A 21,285-nucleotide genomic window follows, 5' to 3' on the forward strand; every position below is an offset into this window, starting at 1 on the left:
GCACCCGGGCGGGCTTCCCTGGTCTCCTGGAGCCTGGCTGCAGGTCTTCACACACGTGTTCAGGCCACCATCGTCCCTGGAGCTCCCAGCACCCAAGAACCAGGAGAGCCCTGGAAACGTCTGCTCACCGAGGGGTTGGTCGACGCAGTACTGAGGATCTGCACGCTGCTTCCAAGTTTCAGAAGCCTCAGATCCACTCCAGTAAGGGCCGCAGTGACCGATGGAAATGCCACCAGCCTCTGCGTTCAGCTGTAGTTATATAAAACTCAAGTGGGGCTTCCCTGGTGGCACAGTGGTTGAGAATCTGCCTGCCAATGCAGGGGACACGGGTTCGAGCCCTGGTCTGGGAAGATCCCACATGCCGCGGAGCAACTAGGCCCGTGAGCCACAACTACTGAGCCTGCGCGTCTGGAGCCTGTGCTCCGCAACAAGAGAGGCCGCGATAGTGAGAGGCCCGCGCACCGCGATGAGGAGTGGCCCCCGCTTGCCACAACTAGAGAAAGCCCTTGCACGGAAACGAAAACCCAACACAGCCATAAATAAATAAATTAATTAATTAAATTAAAATAAAGGAATTCCTTTAAAAAAAAAAAAAAAAAACTCAAGTGGCAGCACCAGTCATCATGGGGCGACCCAAAGCCCCGAAAAGCAGCCGTGTGAGTCTTTGACGATTTTCCGGGGAAAATGAACAGATTCATGCTTTATTAACATGGACTTATGAGTCAACAGAATCTTCTCAGACATCGGATGGGTGGGAGAACATAAAACGGGCACTTAAAACCACCATCTTCACACCTCATTAAACTGTCTCTCAGGTCCTGGGAGGGGCAGAAAGGAGATGGAGGAGGTGGACGAGGACCCCCACCCCAGGGACCGAGGTGCCTCCCAGCGTCCAAGGGGCAGCTCCCAGTCCTGGGTTCTGCAGAGGTCAAGGGCAGAGGGCTGCGGGCCTGCTTACCCAGCCAGGCCGCCCCCCAGAACGGCCCCGTGTCCAGCCCTGGGCCAGGGCCATGTGGCCTGCAGGCCCCCAGGACACACGGCACCGTGACTGAGACCCCTAGGGTCTGAGCTGGCCTCTGCAGACGTCCCCGGGGAAGCAGCCCATGCGTGGGGACAGTCACCCGCCTGAGGCGCAGCCTCCAGTCCCAGAGAAACGCCCCCAAACAGGTGTCCTGGGGGGGCACCCTGGGACCCTGAGCAGGGACATGGGGTGGAGGAGACAGGGGAGGAGGCACCCCTGTCACCTCTCCTGAGGGTGCCCAGGCAGTTCCCGTCCCAGACGCTGTGACCTTGGGAGGACTCTACCATTTCTCTCCTTAAATAAGCTTTTCCCTGAAGAGCTCTGGTGATTTCAATCACACCGGCTCCCGCGTAATTAACACTGCTCCCCACTGCGACTGCCAGGCTGCATCCGGACCTCAGGGGCTGTCCTCCCACACAAGTGTGTGTGGAGTGCTTGTGTGTGTGTGTGTGTGTGTGTGTGTGTGTGTGTGTGAGGGACAGGAACACAACTCCTTTCTGGAGAAGTTCTGAGAAGAGAGAAAGCAAAGTCTATGGAGAAGAGGAGGAGGAGGGAGAGGAAGGAGGAGGAGGAGGGAGGGAGAAGCAGAGAAGGATGGGTAACAGTAATAATAACTGCGCGGTTATTGTTTCAGCCTAGAGAAGGCCACCCCCTGCCTCCACACCAAACTACAGTGGGGACACCATGGTGCCAGCGACTCCTCCATCCCAAAGTTCCAACCCCTCCTGGCTCTGCTTTGCCCACAAAGCCTTTCAATCCAACAGACAGGACCCCAGAGTTCAAGCTCAATTGTCCACTTCGCTTTAAAATCCAAGGTACATGTGACAAAGGCACATCCACTGTGGAAAACTGCTTATTAGGATCTACAAAAGCCAAACACAGGCACGTCCCAAGACCCCATGATTCCATGCTGGGGGGGCACAGACCTCAGCGAAACGCACACGGTGACCACAGAAAGGCACGTACGAGAATGTTCTGAACGGCACGACTTACAAGAGACAAACGCTGGAAATGACTCAAATGCCCATCAATTCTCACCATCGAATACTAAGTGGCCATGATAATGGATAATCTACAACCAGTCACAGTGATGTAGATGGATCTCACAAGCATAATGTTCAGCAAAAGAATATATACACAGGCTACAGTGAAATAACACAGAAACACGCAAAACTATGCTGTTAGAAGTTGGCTCAGCCGTGACTCTTGGGGTAACCAGAAAGGTCCACAAGGAGGGCCTCAGGGGTGCAGGTCCTGCTCTGTTTATCTGCCAGCTGCTGTTTAGTTTGTGAAAATTCATCAAGCTATATACACTTATGTAGATACACTTTTCTCTGTATGTATTTTGAAGTTTAATATATATATACTTTTTAAAGTTTTTAATAGTAACAAAATGAATCACACTCTCTCTGCACTGAAACCATCCTTGTCATTTCTGACTCGGGTTGAACATAGAAGGCAGCGAAGAAAATGTGGAAGGGGCTTAGACCCTGGAAGTGAAATCAAGGAAAGCAAGACTCAGGTCTGGGCTTAATTCAGGCACAGTGAGGCTGGGAGGGAAAGCAGGGGTGGGGGTGGGAAACTGATGAGAAGGAGTCGAAATCAGAGCCCCACGTGAGAACTGGGTGACTCACATCCCTCCACCCTGCCCAGTCTTCCTCTCATGGGGACAGACCTCAACCCAACCGAGTTCGGCCACACACTGAGGCTCCGCTATCAATTTCTCATGCAAATTACCCTGCGTGTGTATTGAGGTGACACAGAACCAGAGGTGGAGGTACCACACGAGGAGAATGTGTGAGGGGTCAAAGGTGCACCCCAAATTCCAGCCTGGCCCCGCCAATTTCCGGATGCCTCAGAGAGACTGGAAAAGCTGAGCTCGCATGTGACCTGAGCAGATGCTGGACCCGGAGAACACAGGCTCCCACGCCAGGCCTCGTCCTAAGGTAATTCTCATGAAATCCCTTTGCAGGATGACTTACAGATGGCCAGGCGGGCGAAGGCAAGTGGCCGAGCTGGGAGAGGAGCAGACGGTACCACTGGCTGACCAAACCGATACCCCATACGCCACCAAGCCAGAACTCACCGCTGCCTGGCCGGCAACACTGGACACCACGATTCCTAACCCCACACCCTCCCCTTCCACCACAGAAAGAACTTTGCTTTACAAGAAAAAGGGATGAATGTCTGCAGCTCTGGAAACCTGGAGGGCTCTAAACTCAAAGTTTAAAGAACCCTCCCCAAAAGGGGACCCCGTGTGATCACTGCCCTGGGTGGGTATGAGGGCTGAGCTCATCCAGTGTTTGTTGTGTTGCCATAATTTCTTACTATCATCGTTTCAGGCCAAGCATCACATAATATTCCTTTTTAAAGTTAATCGCAGGATTTGGAACTGTCTGGGCAGCTCCCTGGGGAATAACAGCCTGAGGACGAACAGGGGAAACTCCACCGGCTCAACTATGTTTAAAAAGTAAGATTTACTAACCTGCAGACACTGAGCTACAACATCTACCATCCCCAAGGGACTCTCCCTCCCTCCTTCTCCTCACCTGCTTTCCTGGAGATGGGTCTTCTGTTACATCGGTCAGCCTTTCAATATGCCCTAGACGCTCATTGTAAGTTTGTTTCTTATCTATCAATAAAAATATCATGGGGGTGGAGTAGAGAAGCTTACCATGAAATATGGGCCAGCCTACTGCCTCTCTAGGGAGGGATGGAGACCCAAAGCTTCTAGAGGCATGAGCTGCTTGCCGCCCCCGAGTTATTTTTTGGTCTTAACCCACATCGCTCACTACACCCACCCTCAAAGTCACAACATTCTCCCAAATCACGGCAGACACCTGGTTTCCTAAGCCCTGTCATAGAGAAATGGAGGCGTTTTCTCTGTAGCTCTCCTTTCACACCAGCCACACCATTGCCCCTAGACAGTGTTGGATCCTGAACAAAGCAAAAGACCCTGGTTCCTGGATCAGCTTCTCTAGGGCAAGGGGCCCTTGGACTCCATTCAAGGTGACCAGGCCATGGAACAGAGCCAAAGGCCTGGGGGTGTTTCACCTGAGGTCAATTAGGCAATGCTTGTTCCATCTGCAAATGGAAATTCATTCATTCGTTCATTCGTTCAACAGCTACTTCGTCAACGCTTCTCTCTGCAGAGTAACTCACTATGTACTGCAGGGACGTGGAGGCATTTGAGATCCAGGACCCAGCTGAATAGATTTCCCTGTGAAAAGGTGAATAACTGAGCTGGCGACCCCACTGCTTGGTGTCACCTAGTTCACCTCCAGCACTGTGATGGGGAAAAAACCATGAAAACAACTCAAATGTCCAACACGACGGGAAGAGCTAAAAAGCAAAATCATCTCCGCGATATCCGGATGAATGAGTCAGAACAGACAGGAAAACAAGCCACACCAGATATTTCAAGGGGAGGGAATTTAATACAGAGAATTGGCTGTACAGGTGACAGAGTAGCTTAGAGGCTGAAGGGGCTGGTGGGGCACCCAGAGATTAGCAACAGCAGGGAGCTGATAGCATCCCTAAGGTGGGAGGGGCAGAGGGAGAAGCAGGTGTTATCAGAGCTCAGGAGCCAAGCCAGGAAGGGAGGGGCTTCCAGCAGGAAGAAAGTCACAAGCCAGGGAGGCTGCCTGAGCGGGGGAGGGGAAGGGGAGGCGAGGGCGGAGGGCAAGGAGATGCTCTTTTTTTTCGCCTGCTCCTGCACTTTCTCCTGCCGAACCTGCCTGGAAGTCAGAGGGCCAGGGAGCTAGGGAGTGCAGCTCCCTGAGATGAGAGCAGAGCAGGGAGGGGTGAGGAAGGCGTCCCAGCCTGCACAGGATACCCTGCCATGCTGTTCTGACATGGAAAAGGAGGCAGAGCAATCTCTAACATTGTTGAATGAGAATAAGCCAGACACAGAATGAAATACACAGACTGAGACCACTGAACTACAACGAAATACCACCCACTTACTACAGAGAAAGAAAGAGGTACATAAATGGAGACATGCCCAACCAATTACGGTGTGGCTTCTGGACACGGCTGCAGATACTGGGGACAGACCCAGGGGGCTCAAGACAACACCAGCATTACCCGTGATGTCTTAAATTTTCACAAGCAGGAAGTAACCCATGAATTTCTTTGGTAATAACAATTCATTTAAAAAGGTGAATGCATAAGCCACCTCTAGTCTGTGTTGCATCCCAATACTGCCAGCCAGAGCTGGTGCCCCTTCCTGAAACTCCTATGACTCTCCTTAAGGGCACTTCACATGTGGCATTAGGATCTGTTGTTTACACATCCTACTTCCCTAATGGACTGGGGGGGGATGTGTCTTACTTAGCTCCCTATGGTACCAACAGAGAGTGGTGCCCCAATAAAAGTTGGTTTAATTACATCAAATTAATTATGAACAAGTTCAAAAAAAGAAAAGTTCATCATTAGATAAAGCATCGAGGACACAGGAGTTGAGTTAGACCTTGAAAGAGGGATCGGATAAAATACTGGAGAGTCTGCCATAGTATAAGCACTCAACCCATGTGGGAAGAAGGAGCAAAGCTGTCGCTTCCTTTGGTTTGTCACCCAGGGTTCCATCCTGTCAAATTCACTCACAAGCCATAGGCCGCCTCGACCCTACAGGCTATGGAATTGGCGCTCCATCTCCAAGGGAAGCTGAAGTCACATTCCAGAAGCTTCAACTGCAGACTTCAGGGATCCACCTTACTTTATGTTATGGACTGGATATTTGTGTCCCCCTCCCCAAATTCACATGTTGAAATCCTAATCCCCAACGTGACAGTAATAGGAGGTGGGCCTTTGGCAAGTGATTAGGGCATGAGGGTTGAGCCCTCATGAGTGGGATTAGTGCCCTTATAAAAGGGACCTCACAGAACTCCCTCACCCCTTCCACCATATGGGGACACAGCAAGAAGACGGCTGTCCATGTACCAGGAACAGGGCCCACACCAGACAGGGAATCTGCCACCACCTTGATCTTGGACTTACCAGCCTCCAGAACCATGAGAAATAAATGTCTGTTGTTTTAGCCACCCATCTAGAGCATTTGTGTTGTAGCAGCCCAAGCTAAGACACTCCAGAAGGAGTGAAGAATCAGGAAATACGAACAGGTGTTCAGTGGGGATGCACCTGCCACCATCCCAGTGCCACTTCTGGAAGCTCAGTTCAGTACCCCGTGCTGGAAGGGTCAGCAGCGAGGGGACTGAGGGCTGAAGGCCAGAGAGACAAGGGGTCAGAAGGTGCAGGTACGAGATGACAAGAACCTGGAACTGAGGGGAGACAAGCTTAAAGATGAGGGAGAAACTGAAGGAAGAAGATGTAGAACTCCAGCCTCCCAGATACTGGTGTAGTGAAAACACAGGAACCCAGGATGCTCAGGTATCACACCTGGGTACCCAAATGTGAAGGGACCCTGGTTTAGGAGGTAAGTCCATGAGTTTTCTTTTAGTAACATTCACACTTGAAGGTGAAGGTAGGCATCTTAGTGAAAATAAATGTTTCCCTGGGGTGGCAAGGATGGACTGGAGGCCATCCCATAAGGAAAGGAAGCCCATCTTCCCTTCCACCCCAAGGAGGTCTGCATTTCCCTCTCAACACATTCAGGCCCTCAGTGGAGTAGCAGGAGCTTCAAGAATGAGAAAGGTCTCTATCCTGGCATCTCAAGGCCTGTTTGAAGCACAGTCACTAAGGAGCAAACCGTACGCTTGGGGTCTGTTCACGTGCGGAGGGAAGATCCCAGCGCCTGTCTGCTCCGTGACTTGTAGCAGCGCTTCTCAAACTTCCGTCACATGCAGTAGGAGACTTTGTTAGAACCCAGTGTCCTGGCTCCCATCCCCAAAGATTCCGATTCAGCAGGTTGGCATTGAGCCCCTGATTCTGCACGTCCAGCAAGCTCACAGGGGGTGCAGGCAATACTGATGTTACTGATCCAAGGATCTGGCTCTGAACCTTACCGGCTTCTAGGAGCAAAACTTTATGACATGCAGAAGAAATCCATAGAGCCATGCAATCTCAATGGCTCTGTGAAACCAACATTTGTAAGAGTAATTCTCATGAAATAAAAAAGAATAATGATTCAGGGCCAGCTCAGCAGCAAAACTAGGTAGGTCCAGCTGTAAATTAGCCTTCAAAGGAAGCATATTTCCAACATTTTCCAGGAGGCTAGTGATTTAAAATTAACGATAGAATTTTAGAGTTTTAGTGTTACCAATGTAAAGACAATTTACATGGACAAATTCACAACTCAGCATAAATGCTCACATTTTACAGATGAGGAAACTGAGAACAAAGGTAAACCTGCTGGTTAGTTACAGGAGTGGGACCAGAACCTGTGTCTCCAGACTCGCTGTCCAGCACTCCTGTTATGAATAGTAAGAGCCAAGTTTCCTATCCATGGATGTTTTCACAGAAGAAACTATAAAGATGCAGGAGGATCGTGAACTTTTACTGTCTTTCACGCTGGAACAGGATGGATCAGTCCTGCACAATATTAACATAAAAGATTTCATTCCTGCTGTCTCCTAAAATAAACCTTCATTCTGTGCTGACACTCAGAATGTTCATCAGAAGAGTGCTCCCAGGCAAGCACACCTCTCACCTCCCTTTCCTCCTTTCCTTCCCACCTTACCTCCCGATGGACTCAAAAACATTTATAAACCAAACACCAAAGTGAAAGAGCCATCAAGAGACACTGTGGGGCCCCAGAAGCCTTTAGGAGCATCCCTTCCCAGGCAGGACAAGATGTGTCCATTTACGGCTTTCTTGGCTCAAGATTGAAAAATGATGTTCTTGCCATCTTAGGCGAAACAACTGTCCAGATCTGCCTCGGAGGGGACATCCTTCTCCTCACAGGCTTAGAGCTGTTGTTTGTAATTCAGTGCACACTGCTGGCTTGTACAACCAGAGGGAGCCTGGGGAGATCCCCTCCCCCACTCCCGGACTGGTCACTGCTCTTGCGAAATTGAGTCAACAGTTAAAATTTTGTTTTTCCTTCTTATTTTGCTATCAGAGGAGCAGTCAGCATGTAGGAAAACCAAAGCAACTGTCAAGAAGAGAAGATAAGGAAAACAAAACGTCTGTTTAAAAAAGTGAAGGTCATCATGTGACATATTTTAAGGCGATGCCTTCGTCTGATACTCATAACCCTCTCGATGTGCTTTCCAAGTGGGTATTTCTTCTTTGTCATCACTGTCCCATTAACACTCTGCTTTTGCCTCCAGTTCCTGTAGAGGTTCTGGGGATTTCTGATGAGGAAAAATTTTCGATAGAAGGTCAATCTGAGGTTGAGACAGGTGGGGATGCTTGATGCCAGGCAGAGAATGCCTTATGAATAAATTAAACAAAAATTTAAGAGCCATTCAAAGCATCCTAAGACAGGGACCCTTGTGGACAGAGCTCTATACAGAAACATGTGGAAGGCCTATAACTCCACAGGCATTGTCTACCAGTTAGCCTGCAGGTCTACCAGTTAGCCCAGGCCTACCAGATGACTACAACCACAGTCATAACTAGAGAGTCACAGTGACGTGACGCAGACTCATGCACAACAGTGTTTAATTAATAGTTATCAAATATTTTCAATAAACTATAATATTTTCAATAACCAACAATAAATTAATTATATATGTATATATTCAATATATTCAGTGGACTATCCTACACACTCAATGGAATGTCAACCAATCTGTGAAACGGTAATTACAAAAAATTGACAGTTCTCTTTATTTAAAGTATGTTAAGTCCCAAAAATGCAACATGAAACATCATATTTATAAGTCAAAAATGTAAAGTACAGCATTGTTATTTATTTTATGATGACCACCTATCTTATTTTATGGGAGGATCATTCAGAGTGTGAGGAATATATAAAAATATTTATGCATATGACTGAATACTAGAAAGAGCACTGGAAATTAATATTTGATCCTGGATAATTTTAACTCAATTTCGTTTTTCTTCTTATTTGTTACTTATATAGTTGGCCATATTCCATCCGGGATGCAAATCAGGTCTCATTTAGTTGGTACAATATCATTTGGGCAAAAAGAAATAATCCAACAAATATTTATTGAGCTTCTCCTCCATACCAGGCTCTTCCTGCTCCCAGAAAGCTGATGTTCCCATTGTAGGGGGAGAGGTGGCAGCAACATAATGAGAAAACACCTACACGGAACAGCAAATGAGGACACAGCACCTGCTCAGGTAAATGCCTATGTGAGGTGCATACAGAGTCGACCACTCCGGGATTTCCTGTTCGCTTTTCAGAAAGTCAGATCATGGCCATGACTTGATATGCTGAGTATATTAGTTTCCTGTCGCTGCAGTAATAAATTCCCACAAACTTAGTGGCTTGAAACAGACCCAAATTTTGCATTTCTGGAGGTAAGAAGTCCAACAGGAGTCTCACTGGGCTAAATTCAAAGTGTCGGCAGAGCCGTGCTCTTTCTGGAGGCTCCAGGGGAGAAGCCCTTTCCTTGCCTTTTCCAGATCCTAGGCTGCCCATATTCCTTGGCTCCTGGCACCCTTCCACCTCCAAGTCGGTAATGGTATCGCCACCCTAGCATGTTCCCTGACTCCTCCTGCCTCCTCTTTTCATGGATTAGGACCCCTGTGATGACAGTGGGCCCACCTGGATAACCCAGGATCATCTCCCAGCTCAAAGTCAGCTGATTAGCAACCCTAACCCCACCTGCAACCTTAATTCCCCCTTGCCACAGGAGAGAACACATTCGCAGGCTCTGGGGATTGGGTCATGGACATCTCTGAGAGGGAGGGGGAATTATTCTGACCACCACACTGGGACAGCTTCTGGTTGAACTCCCCAACAGGAAATCTTCAATAACCTCTTTCTTCAGAGATGTTTAGCACAGTGGAAACTACCTCTGCCTATGTGTTAGACTTTGGGTGTGTCACTTTGACTCAAACGAGGGTACTAGTACCTAATCCAGGGTTCTGTGGAAATAACTAAGTGAGGTAAAATATGTGAAAGAGGTGTGAACCTGGAAAACACAATGACCAGTTGGTTAATATATCAGCCTACCTGTTGCTGCATCCCTCTATCCATGAATTAAACTTCTTCTTTGTAATAAACTAGAAATTCTAAGCTAAAATCTGAAAGGCATTCTGGGATATTATGGTAATTAGTCAATGTCATGTGATTCACCCTTTCCTGAGTTCCCACTGGAAAAAAATACAGTGATACATAAAACTCGCTGAGTGTGGATGAGCCCCTGAAACACAAGAATGGGACGTGACAGGTGGACCTGGAAAAGCACACAGGGACCACCAGGTGTGAGCCTCTCTCTCAGAAACAAGCTGCTGAAAGAAACTGCTTTCAAGGGCACCCCCACCCCAAGAATACATGTTTCTATATCTACTCACAGACCCCCAATTCCTGGAAATGCAACTCAACCAGGGAAGAGGGGAGGGATGAGGGTATACTGCCTCCTGGAGAACAAGAGAAAAGAAGAGAGACAGGAAGAATCATGGGAAGGATACAAATTGGGGTTGTAGGTTTTACTGCCCCTGGGAAGAACTATCAACTGATCAAAATTATATGAAATAAAGATCCATCTAGGGGGCTTCCCTGGTGGCGCAGTGGTTGAGAGTCTGCCTGCTAATGCAGGGGAAGTGGGTTCGGGCCCTGGTCTGGGAAGATCCCACATGCCGCGGAGCAACTGGGCCCGTGAGCCACAACTACTGAGCCTGCGTGTCTGGAGCCTGTGCTCCGCAACAAGAGAGGCCGCGATAGTGAGAGGCCCGCGCACCGCGATGAAGAGTGGCCCCCGCTTGCCACAACTAGAGAAAGCCCTCGCACAGAAACAAAGACCCTACACAGCCAAAAATAAATAAATAAATTTTAAAAATTTAAAAATTAAAAAAAAAATGCTGTGGACCTGAGTGGGGAGAAAATATTAAAAAAAAAAAAAAAAAAAAAAGGTCCATCTAAACATTCAAACTACCAGGTAGCAGAAGGTCATATTCCAATCAAAGGTCCTATTCTCTCGACAAAATGAAGGAAAATTAGAAATCGGTATTTAAAAATAGATGCATAGGGCTTTCCTGGTGGCGCAGTGGTTGAGAATCTGCCTGCCAATGCAGGGGACACAGGTTTGAGCCCTGGTCTGGGAAGATCCCACATGCCATGGAGCAACTGGGCCCGTGAGCCACAACTACTGAGCCTGCGCGTCTGGAGCCTGTGCTCCGCAACAAGAGAGGCCGCGATGGTGAGAGGCCCGCGCACCGCAATGAAGAGTGGCCCCTGCTTGCCACAACTAGAAGAAAGCCCTCACACAGAAACGAAGACCCAACACAGCCATAAGTAAATAAATAAATAATTTTTAAAATAAATAAATAAAATAAAAATAGATACATAAAAGCACCCTGACAACTTAGAAATTAAAAAGCACTCCCCTAAATAATTAATTATGGAAAAAATAAAATTACAAGGCTATTTGAAAAGTACAGGAATGACTGCATAACATTTTAAAACTTTTAAGGTGAGTCTAAAGCTGCTCTCAGAGGCAAATACATCATTAGCAGCAAAAAATAAAAACATATAAATAAAACAAGTCGAGATATAAGAAAACAAACCAAAGGAATGAACAGAAGATTTTAAAGAACTATTAAAGCTGTAATTGATGATTCATAAAATAGGAGAAAAAGCAATACTCATAAAGATACACAAGAGATGGATCTTCCAAAAATAATATAAACCAAGTACAGTCAGATTTGATCAAGGAAAAAAGAAAGAGAAACATATAAGTTAGCAATGAGAAAATGTTACATAATCACCAACAGAGCAAGTTAAAATTTTAAATGCAATGCATAATTCTGTTCATTTAAAAAATCTTTATGAAACTGACATTTCTCTGGGAAAACAAATTACCTACACAGAAGAGTAGCAATGGAAGAAACTGAAAAGTTTGTCCAAAATAATCTTCAAGAAACTAAAGGCCAGGCAGTACTACAAAGTGTTCTTTCACATTTTAAAGTTACAGATCATTCCCTGCTTCATAAAATATTCTAGAATGTAGAAAAACATGGAAATCATCAATTTGTTCTGTAAAGCAAGTGTAATGGTAACACCAAATCCTGACAAAGAAGCTATATGTCACTATGTCATGAATATAAGAGCAAAAATTCTATAGAAAATATGAACAAATCAAATCTAACATCATTTTAAAAGAAAAAAATATATTATGGCTATCTAGGATTTATTTCAGGAGCAGCTTAATATGGATATTTACTTACATCATGGTACATTAAACACTTCAATAAATGTTAACAAGGCATTTGACTACCTGCAACATTCATGGCTGATTTTTTTGAAAATCCTTAGAAAACTAGAAATAAAAGGAAACTTCCATAGCATAATGAAAAATAACTAGATTAACCAACAGCCAACACTAAAAAACTATTCAACTACAGCATGAATCTTAAAAATTCCCTATAATAGCAAATAATTATTTTTATTATTACTTGCATAGCTTAACATTTAAGAATAAAATATAAAGAATAAAATTAAGAAGAAATTATAAAGAAAAAATATTGCCAAAAAAACATATAAAAATAAAACAATAGCAACGATAAGTAATTAATACCAGAATAACTTTCAGAAATAAATGTAAGAAAGAGATAGGGAAATAATCATGAATCTTGACAGATTTTTTTTAAAGCCTTGATTGAATAAAGAAGCACACTATGAATGAGATGAATCAATGCCATAAAATGCCATATTTCCACAATTTTTTTTATACATTTGTCAAAACCTAGAGAAATTTGGACAAAATTTAACAGAGATTCTAAAGTTCACCCAGAAGGATAAACGAGTGATAATGGCAAATGATTTTTTTCGCCCAAACAAGAGGCAAGGAGTCTTGCTCTATCAGATAATTAACATGTGAATAAACTACAACAATTAATGGGAAAATAGAACCAAACAGACATCACAAAAACTGCTTCTGGTACATAAGAGAATAAGCATGGAATAAAGGGGGCACCACAGATGTGTGGGTAAAGGAAGTATTATTCAATAAACAATTTGATTGTTAAACCTGTTAATATGTTTAAATCTCCATCTCCTGCTAAGATAAATTTCAAATGAAGGGTTAATTTTTTTTTTTAATTAAACCATAAAAATAAGGGGGAAGACATAAAGGATTATGTGATATAAATATATAATTGAGGGAATTCCCTGGTGGTGCAGTGATTAAGAATCCGCCTGCCAATGCAGGGGACACGGGTTCGGGCCCTGGTCCAGGAAGATCCCACATGTCATGGAGCAACTAAGCCCGTGCACCACAACTACTGAGCCTGCGCTCTACAACCTGTGAGCCACAACTACTGAGCCCACGTGCCACAACTACTGAAGCCCACGTGCCACAACTACTGAAGCCTGCATGCCTAGAGCCTGTGCTCGCAACAAGAGAAGCCACCGCAGTGAGAAGCCAGCGCACCACAACGAAGAGTAGCCCCCTCTCGCCGCAACTAGAGAAAGCCCATGCACAGCAACGAAGACCCAACACAGCCAAAAATAAAAATAAATAAAATAAATAAATTTATTTTAAAAATACATATATATATAATTGAGATCCTGGATCTGAGAATAAAACAATGAAAAAAACACAAGGGAAAAGAGAGAGTATTTTGACTAGATAAAAATAATTTCTTCTGTATTCTAAAAATCCAGGCAAAACTTATGAGATAGGATAAAAGATTTATATACAGAATATATAAAGAACTCAAACAAATCACTAAGAAAAACACAGTTATCCCACTAGGAAAAAAAATGGAGAACTGACAGGAACAAATTTTTCTCACAAGGAAAAACATATAAATGACCAATAATGATCTTTAAAAATATTCAGTTTTACTAGTAAAGAAGGAAGGCAAACTAAAGCAATGAGATACTGTCTCTCTGCAATCAAACTGAATTTAAAATGCATAAAATAACCATAATAATTCTGGCAAAGAACACTAAATTGAGCACTCTCAAATAGTGCTGTTGGAATTTCTAATTCGTTCAAATTCCTGGAAAGTTATACAGCGGTGTGTGTTAGCCTTTACAACGGGCACGCACTTTGACACTGAAACAGCACTTCTAGGAATCCCACCTAAAGAATCTGTCAGAGATGATCAAAGACTTCAGGACAAGAATATGCATCACAGTGAGGACATGGAAAATACTTAAATATCTCAAAGCGAGGCCTAAAAAACAAATTCTGATATAATCAGAGGGTACAATGTCATAGTTAAAACCATGAGATGGGGAATCAAACAGCCTGAATTCAAATCCTACTTGGCCACATAGAAACTTTGTGAGCATGAGCAACTGACTTAAACTCTTTGTGCCTTACTTTTCTTTGCATGTAAAATGGAGATAATAATTGTACCTACTCCACTGGTACAGGTAAAGCACTTAGAACAGTGCCCCAAACATTGAACAGTGTTCAATAAATGTCACTTAATATGTAATAAGTATTATATATACATACATATATTTATATGTAATAAATATATAATGTATAATAAATGTCACATAATACTAAGAAATATTGTGATTTTTAATAATATTATGCAGACATTAAAAATTAAGTTTAAAGTTTGATGCCACAGACAAATGTTTATGATAAGTTAAAACGCAGACTCCATCAACACTACACAACCTCTTCCAGAAAATAAAAGAGAAGGAAATACCTCCTATTCCATTGTATGGGCCCAGCAAAACCAGATAAAGATAGTACAAGAAAAGAAAACTAGGACTAATATCCTGGGTGATCATAGATGCAAAAGTCCTCAAGAAAATATGATCAATTCAAATCCAGGAAGATATACCATGAAAAACACACCCTTATCACCATATTAACCGTCTAAAGAAGAAAAACCATGGATCCAACCATTTAAAGCAGAAAAAGCATGTGATGAACTTCGATATCCACCTCTGATAAAAATTCTCAACAAACTAGGACTCCAGTGTCAAAACATTACATACTGTAGAATTCCATTTGTATGACATTCTAAAAACGATAGTGAACAGAAAACTAGGGGTTTAGGGATGGGGGAGGGTGTGATTACAAAGGGATAGTTTGAGGGAGTTTTGAGGGGTGATATTTCTGTTCTGCATCCTGACTGTCAGTCAGTTCCACTATATGTTAGTTGCTTTTAATTTTAAAAGCAGGATTCAAGACACTATATACAGTATTACATCAATTTTAAAATATGTAAGGGAGGAAGTATACCACAATGTTGGAAAACACTGAAACTGACCTGTCCTCATGCCCAGATTTATCAAAAGTAGGTTCAATGAGTTTTCTTTCTGCACATACCCCAACAAACATTTGTGATTTCAAATGACCAAACCATAAAATCCCACACAGCAGGTCATTACTATCAGATTTTCAAAGCCAGGGTTGTTAAGGTCCTAGGAAACTTTGTTTTCTTTGGAACTCATGTTCAGATCACAGACTAGAATTATAACATCAGGGATGAAAATAGTTGAAATCTTGTAAACTCAAAGACCCCCTAACAAGAAAAATCAATGGACACTAATTTCCAAAACGACCAATCATTCTCACGGCTATATGAGGTGACTACCCAGGTAGAAGGTAAGCCAAAATGTTAACTTCCTCCTAAAGCAAGCTAAGAGTGTCCCGAGAACCAATATTTCTGAATAAACAAGTCTCTTATTTGCTACAGGAAGTAGCTCACTCAAAAATTCCCTAATTTTCCCCATTTAGTGACCACACTGCATGCCACGTAATTCCCAGCAAAATGCCAGCACTTCAAAAACATTTCTGAATTTGAAATAATTTCACCCAGGCTATCTGCATTAAATATACTTCTGAGCTGACCTTTCTGCTATTTTTTTCTTAAGTATTTACTAAGCAACGAGTCAGAAAACCAGGGTTCTGGCACCAATTTAAATTCTCTTTCACATGAGTTTCCTCAAACATAAAATCAGATGTTAAAATACAAGGTCCCCAAGATCTCCATCTCCAATATTCTATAACAGCCAACAAATAATGGTGAAAGCAGTGTTTCAAAGAGCATCTAAACTACTTGGAGGAACAAAGTACTTGAGTGAACTATTTTCACAGAGCATTCATTCGGAAATATTGTGCAAATGACAGAAAAAAATTATTCATCAATGAAACTGTTAGCTAGCCTCCAACTGCAGGGATTGAGAACCACCCCCCAACGTCCGTCCTAACTTCACTAATGCAAACTGACCTTCCTTACACTTGTCTCCCCTCCCAAAACTTACAAGCAGTCTTTGGAGTAGAATAACATTACTGGTGGTGGAATTTCCCTTAATTCTTTCTTTTTTTAACATCTTTATTGGAGTATAATTGCTTTACAATGGTGTGTTAGGTTCTGCTGTATAACAAAGTGAATCAGCTATACATAAATATATAGCCCCATATCTCCTCCCTCTTGCATCTCCCTCCCACCCTCCCTATGCCACCCCTCTAGGTGGTCACAAAACACAGAGCTGATCTCCCTGTGCTGTGCGGCTGCTTCCCACTAGCTACCTATTTTTACATTTGGCAGTGTATATATGTCCATGACACTCTCTCACTTCGTCCCAGCTTACCCCTCCCCCTCCCTGTGTCCTCAAGCCCATTCTCTACGTCTGCGTCTTTATTCCTGTCCTGCCCCTAGGTTCTTCAGAACCATTTTCTTTTTTAGATTCCATATACATGTGTTAGCATACGGTATTTGTTTTTCTCTTTCTGACTTACTTCACTCTGTATGACAGACTCTAGGTCCATCCACCTCACTACAAATAACTCAATTTCATTTCTTTTTATGGCTGAGTAATATTCCATTGTATATATGTGCCACATCTTCTTAATCCATTCATCTGTTGATGGACACTTAGGTTGCTTCCACGTCCTGGCTATTGTAAATAGAGATGCAGTGAACATCGTGGTACACGACTCTTTTTGAATTATGGTTTTCTCAGGGTATATGCCCAGTAGTGGGATTGCTGGGTCATATGGTAGTTCTATTTTTAGTTTTTTAAGGAACCTCCATACTGTTCTCCATAGTGGCTGTATCAATTTACATTACCACCAACAGTGCAAGAGGGTTCCCTTTTCTCCACACCCTCTCCAGCACTTCTTGTTTGTAAATTTTTTAATGATGGCCATTCTGACAGGTGTGAGATGATACCTCACTGTAGTTTTGATTTGCATTTCTCTAATGATTAGTGATGTTGAGCATCCTTTCATGTGTTTGTTGGCAATCTGTATATCTTCTTTGGAGAAATGTCTATTTAGATCTTCTGCCCAGTTTTGGATTCGGTTGTTTGGTTTTTTGATATTGAGCTGTATGAGCTGCCTGTATATTTTGGAGATTAATCCTTTGTCAGTTGCTTCATTTGCAAATATTTTCTCCCATTCTGAGGGCTGTCTTTTTGGCATGTTTATGGTTTCCTTTGCTGTGCAAAAGCTTTTAAGTTTCATTAGGCCCCATTTTTTATTTTTGTTTTTATTTCCATTTCTCTAGGAGGTGGGTCAAAAAGGATCTTGCTGTGATGTATGCCATAGACTGTTCTGCCTATGTTTTCCTCTAAGAGTTTTATAGTGTCTGGCCTTACATTTAGGTCTTTAATCCATTTTGAGCTTATTTTTGTATATGGTGTTAGGGAGTGTTCTAATTTCATTCTTTTACATGTAGCTGTCCAGTTATCCCAGCACCACTTATTGAAGAGGCTTTCTTTTCTCCATTGTATATTCTTGCCTCCACTATCAAACATAAGGTGACCATAGGCGTGTGGGTTTATCTCTGGGCTTTCTATCCTGTTCCATTGATCTATATTTCTGTTTTTGTGCCAGTACCATATTGTCTTGATTACTGTAGCTTTGTAGTATAGTCTGAAGTCAGGGAGCCTGATTCCTCCAGCTCCGTTTTTCTTTCTCAAGATTGCTTTGGCTATTCACGGTCTTTTGTGTTTCCATACAAACTGGGAAATTTTTTGTTCTAGTTCTGTGAAAAATGCCATTAGTAGTTTCATAGGGATTGCATTGAATCTGTAGATTGCTTTGAGTAGTATAGTCATTTCCACAATGTTCATTCTTCCAATCCAAGAACATAGTATATCTCTCCGTCTGTTTGTATCATCTTTATTTTCTTTCATCAGTGTCTTACAGTTTTCTGCATACAGGTCTTTTGTCTCCATAGGTAGGTTTATTCCTAGGTATTTTATTCTTTTTGTTGCAATGATAAATGGGAGTGTTTCCTTAATTTCTCTTTCAGAATTTTCATCATTAGTGTATAGGAATGCAAGAGATTTCTGTACATTAATTTTATATCTTGCTACTTTACCAAATTCATTGATTAGCTCTAGTAGTTTTCTGGTAGCATATTTGGGATTCTCTATGTATAGGATCATGTCATCTGCAAACAGTGACAGTTTTACTTCTTCTTTTCCGATTTGAATTCCTTTTATTGCTTTTTCTTCTCTGATTGCTGTGGCTAAAACTTCCAAAACTATGTCGAATAATAGTGGTGATAGTGGGCAACCTTGTCTTCTTCCTGATATTAGTGGAAATGGTTTCAGTTTTTCACCACTGAGAACGATGTTGGCTGTGGGTTTGTCATATATGGCCTTTATTATGTTGAGGTAAGTTCCCTCTATACCTACTTTCTGGAGAGTTTTTATCATAAATGGGTGTTGAATTTTGCCAAAAGCTTTTTCTGCATCTATTGAGATGATCATATAGTTTTTATCCTTCATTTTGTTAAGATGGTTTATCACATTGATTGATTTGCATATATTGAAGAATCCTTGCATTCCTGGGATAAAGCCCACTTGATCATGGTGTATGATCCTTTTAATGTGCTGTTGGATTCTGTCTGCTAGTATTTTGTTGAGGATTTTTGCATCTGTGTTCATCAGTGATATTGGTCTGTATTTTTCTTTTTTTGTGACATCTTTGTCTGGTTTTGGTCTCAGGGTGATGGTGGCCTCGTAGAATGAGTTTGGGAGTGTTCCTCCCTCTGCTATATTTTGGAAGAGTTTGAGAAGGATAGGTGTTAGCTCTTCTCTAAATGTTTGACAGAATTCGCCTGTGAATCCATCTGGTCCTGGACTTTTGTTTGTTGGAAGATTTTTAATCCCAGTTTCAATTTCAGTGCTTGTGATTGGTCTGTTTATATTTTCTATTTCTTCCTGGTTGAGCCTCAGGAGTTTGTGCTTTTCTAAGAATTTGTCCATTTCTTCCAGGTTGTCCATTTCATTGGCATAGAGTTGATTGTAGTAATCTCTCTGATCCTTTGTATTTCTGCACTGTCAGTTGTTACTTTTTCATTTCTAATTCTATTGATTTTTCTCCCTTTTTTTCTTGATGAGTCTGGCTAATGGTTTATCAATTTTGTTTATCTTCTCAAAGAACCAGCTTTTAGTTTTATTGATCTTAGCTATTGTTTCTGTCATTTCTTTTTCATTTATTTCTGATCTGATATTTATGATTTCTTTCCTTCTGCTAACTTTGGTGGTTTTTTGTTCTTCTTTCTCTAATTGCTTTAGGTGTAAGTTAGGTTGTTTATTTGAGATGTTTCTTGTTTCTTGAGGTAGGATTGTATTGCTATAAACCTCCCTCTTAGAACTGCTTTTGCTGCAACCCATAGATTTTGGGTTGTCGTGTTTTCATTGTAATTTGTTTCTAGGTATTTTCTGATTTCCTCTTTGATTTCTTCTGTGATCTCTTGGTTATTTAGTAGTGTATTATTTAGCCTCCATGTGTTTGTATTTTTTACAGATTTTTTCCTGTAATTGATATCCAGTCTCATAGCATTGTGGTCGGAAAAGATACTTGATACGATTTCAATTTTCTTAAATTTACCAAGGCTTGATTTGTGACCCAAGATGTGACCTATCCTGGATAATGTTCTATGTGCACTTGAGAAGAAAGTGTAATCTGCTGTTTCCGGATGGAATGTCCTATAAATCCTATAAATATAAATTAAGTCCATCTTGTTTAATGTATGATTTAAAGCTTCTGTTTCCTTATTTATTTTCATTTTGGATGATCTGTCCATTGGTGAAAGTGGGGTGCTAAAGTCCCCTACTATGATTGTGTTACTGTCGATTTCCCCCTTTATGGCTCTTAGCATTTGCCTTATGTATTGAGGTGCTCCTATGTTGGGTGCATAAATATTTAAAATTGTTATATCTTTTTCTTGGATGGATCCCTTGATCATTATGTAGTGTCCTTCTTTGTCTCTTGTTATAGTCTTTATTTTAAAGTCTAATTTGTCTGATATGAGAATTACTACTCCAGCTTTCTTTTGATTTCTATTTGCATGGAATATGTTTTTCCTTCCCCTCACTTTCAGTCTGTATGTGTCCCTAGGTCTGAAGTGGGTCTCTTGTAGACAGCATATATATGGGTCTTGTTTTTGTATCCATTCAGCCAGTCTATGTCTTTTGGTTGGAGCATTTAATCCATTTACATTTAAGGTAATTATCGATATGTATGTTCCTATTACCATTTTCTTTATTGTTTTGGGTTTATTATTGTAGGTCTCTTCCTTGTCTTGTGTTTCCTGCCTAGAGTAGTTCCTTTAGCATTTGCTGTAAAGCTGGTTTGGTGGTGCTGAATTCTCTTAGCTTTTGCTTGTCTATAAAGGTTTTAATTCCTCCGTCGAATCTGAGTGAGATCCTTGCTGGGTAGAGTAATCTTGGTTGTAGGTTTTTCCCTTTCATCACTTTAAATATGTCCTGCCACACCCTTCTGGCTGGCAGAGTTTCTGCTGAAAGGTCAGCTGTTAACCTTATAGGGATTCCCTTGTATGTTATTTGTTGCTTTTCCCTTGCTGCTTTTAATATTTTTTCTTTGTATTTAATTTTTGATAGTTTGATTAATATGTGTCTTGGTGTGTTTCTCCTTGTATTTATCCTGTATGGGACTCTGTGCCTCCTGGACTTGATTGACTATTTCCTTTCCCATATTAGGGAAGTTTTCAACTATAATCTCTTCAAATATTTTCTCAGTCCCTTTCTTTTTCTCTTCTTCTTCTGGGACCCCCTAGAATTCGAATGTTGGTGCATTTAATGTTGTCCCAGAGGTCTCTGAGACTGTCCTCAATTCTTTTCATTCTATTTTCTTTATTCTGCTCTGTGGTAGTTATTTCCGCTATTTTATCTTCCAGGTCACTTATCCGTTCTTCTGCCTCAGTTATTCTGCTATTGATTCCTTCTAGAGAATTTTAAATTTCATTTATTGTGTTGTTCATCATTGTTTGCT

General features: G+C 42.2%; 1 protein-coding gene across 2 annotated transcripts in view; it reads right to left on the reverse strand.

The window, feature by feature from the left end:
- Positions 1 to 21,285, reverse strand: part of SLC24A3 (solute carrier family 24 member 3) — a 472,654-nt gene that overhangs the window by 439,384 nt on the left and 11,985 nt on the right. The gene's annotated exons all lie outside the window — the stretch shown is intronic.

This window comes from Balaenoptera musculus, chromosome 15 (genome assembly GCF_009873245.2).
Source record: "Balaenoptera musculus isolate JJ_BM4_2016_0621 chromosome 15, mBalMus1.pri.v3, whole genome shotgun sequence".
Classification (NCBI taxonomy): Eukaryota; Metazoa; Chordata; class Mammalia; order Artiodactyla; family Balaenopteridae; genus Balaenoptera; species Balaenoptera musculus.